This window comes from Palaemon carinicauda, chromosome 30 (genome assembly GCF_036898095.1).
Source record: "Palaemon carinicauda isolate YSFRI2023 chromosome 30, ASM3689809v2, whole genome shotgun sequence".
Taxonomy (NCBI): domain Eukaryota; kingdom Metazoa; phylum Arthropoda; class Malacostraca; order Decapoda; family Palaemonidae; genus Palaemon; species Palaemon carinicauda.
Window position 1 is genome coordinate 66,755,032 of NC_090754.1, and position 2,354 is coordinate 66,757,385.

At 35.7% G+C, this 2,354-nt stretch overlaps 1 protein-coding gene across 2 annotated transcripts in view; it reads left to right on the top strand.

Moving 5' to 3' along the window:
- Positions 1-1,706: 1,706 nt before the first annotated feature.
- LOC137623822 (heme-binding protein 2-like) overlaps positions 1,707-2,354 on the top strand; it is a 95,599-nt gene continuing 94,951 nt past the window's right edge. The window contains exon 1 of one of the 2 annotated variants that reach the window (XM_068354633.1): positions 1,707-1,846. The gene's annotated coding sequence lies outside the window, so the exon portion shown is untranslated. Of the gene's footprint in view, positions 1,874-2,354 lie in introns of both variants that reach the window. The other variant, XM_068354634.1, reaches the window with a different exon arrangement.

Sequence of the window (2,354 nt, forward strand, 5' to 3'; positions counted from 1 at the left end):
TTATTATTATTATTATTATTATTATTATTATTATTATTATTATTATTATTATTATTATTACTTGCTAAGCTACAGCCCTAGTTGGAAAAGCAGAATGCTATAAGTCCGATGGGTCCAACAGGGAAAATAGCCCAGTGAGGAAAGTAAATAAGGAAACCACAAATAAATTAATTAATAATTATTATAGAATATTTCAAGAACAGTAGCAACATTAAAATAAATATTTCATATATAAACTATAAAAACTTTTTAAAAAAGAGGAAGAGAAATAAGATGGAATAGTATGCCCGAGTGTATCCTCAAGCAAGAGAACTCTATCCCAAGACAGTGAAAGACCATGGTACAGAGGCTATGGCACTATCCTAGGACCAGAGAACAATGGTTTGATTTTGGAGTGTCCTTCTCCTAGAAGATCTGCTTACCATAAATAAAGTCTCTTCTACCCCCTACCAAGAGGAAAGTAGCCACTGAAAAATTACATTGCAGTAGCGAGGAAGAATTGTTTGGTAATCTCAGTGTTGTCACGTGTATGAGGATAGAGGAGAATATGCAAAGAAGAGGCCATACTATTCGGTGTATGTGTAAGCAAACGGAAAATGAGCCGTAACCAAACAGAAGGATCCAATGTATTACTAACTGGCCAGTCAAAGGGCCCAATAACTCTAGCGGTAGTACTTCAACAATTACGGGCTGCCCAACGCCAAGAGCCCGTGTCTTACACAAGCTAAGGCAATCTACACACACACACACACACACACACACACACACACACACACACACACACACACACACACACCTCAATGGGTGGCTGTTGCCTTGGGCAACCTACTACCTACATGTTGTATGGAGGCCTTCGTGCAATATTTACTCTCTCTCTCTCTCTCTCTCTCTCTCTCTCTCTCTCTCTCTCTCTCTCTCTCTCAACCATTTAGGCAGTAGTTGATTTTATTCAAACAATTGTGAATTGCTTACATAAAGCTTGACTCATCATCTCGTTCAATTAATATTAGTAATGAAACCAAAGCAAAAATTCGTAAGTGTTGATTGAAAATCCTTTAAAAACAACAACTTGACAATATGAAATAGAAAAAAAGTCTACTAAATAATTACGTACTACAATCAGAAATGAATGAGACACTCCATAATTGGTTCAACTCCGTCTATTTTTCTAGCAGTCTGTCACTATTATCTACTGCTTCGATATGGAAGCACTCCAAGAAATGGCACATAGTCCTGTGACTAACATAGACCTGCTATTAATAACATAATTGGATCAAAGTACTACCAAAATAACTATCAAATAGCACAGTACAAAGATAACGATTATAACAATCAAGCACCGTTCCCGAAAAAAAAAGACGAAAAACAAAAGGAAAAAAAAATATTGCGTGATACGAACTATGGCAATGTTGCCAGATGGTTTAGTCTAAAAATACCCAAAAGTCGAGGAAAAAAATCCCCAAAACAACCAAAAAATTCCCATTTCCACAAATATATTTTCTTCTGATCCCATAGGCTCTACTCATATAGAAATTACTCACTATACTTCATATAAGTGCAAGCATATTAACTGCAGCAATATAAACGTTTACTCCTCTTTGTTTCTTCTCCATAGAAATTTGAACAGAATATCCCCACGAGACACCCAAAATTCCCAAATCTAGGGATAAATTTCCAAATCTGGCAACACTGAACTATGGTCGTTGTTCATTGAACTTTATCTTTGGAGACTAATAAAAGCAGCGTCACCGACTTATTCTTGTCAGTGTAGACTGAAACGTGCTAACGATAACGTCGTCAACGTCTCCTCTCAGCAAGTTGGTAACTGAACATTCAGCCGTTTCGAGTGGGTGATCTCGCAACATTTAATAAGGTTCTTGTTATTATTATTATTACTATCCAAGCTACAACCCTAGTTGGAAAAGCAAGATGCTATAAGCCCAGGGGCTCCAACAGGGAAAAATAGCCTAGTGAGGAAAGGAAATAAATAAATGATGAGAACAAATTAACAATAAATCATTCTAAAATAAGAAACAACGTCAAAACAGACATGTCATATAATAAACTATCAACAACATCAAAAACAAATATGTCATAAATAAACTATAAAAAGACTCATGTCAGCCTGGTCAACAAAAAAGCATTTGCTCCAACTTTGAACTTTTGAAGTTTACTGATTCAACCACCCGATTAGTATTTGGATAGCATGTGCAAACACATACGAAAGAATATTAAGTGATCTAATTATTCAAGATTAGTCTTTTTCAAAGTAAAAGGTGTAATATAGCTAAGAAATTTTAACCTCTTGAATGTTAAGGAGCCCGTTTCGCGGTATTTTTATGTTCGGGTTAAGG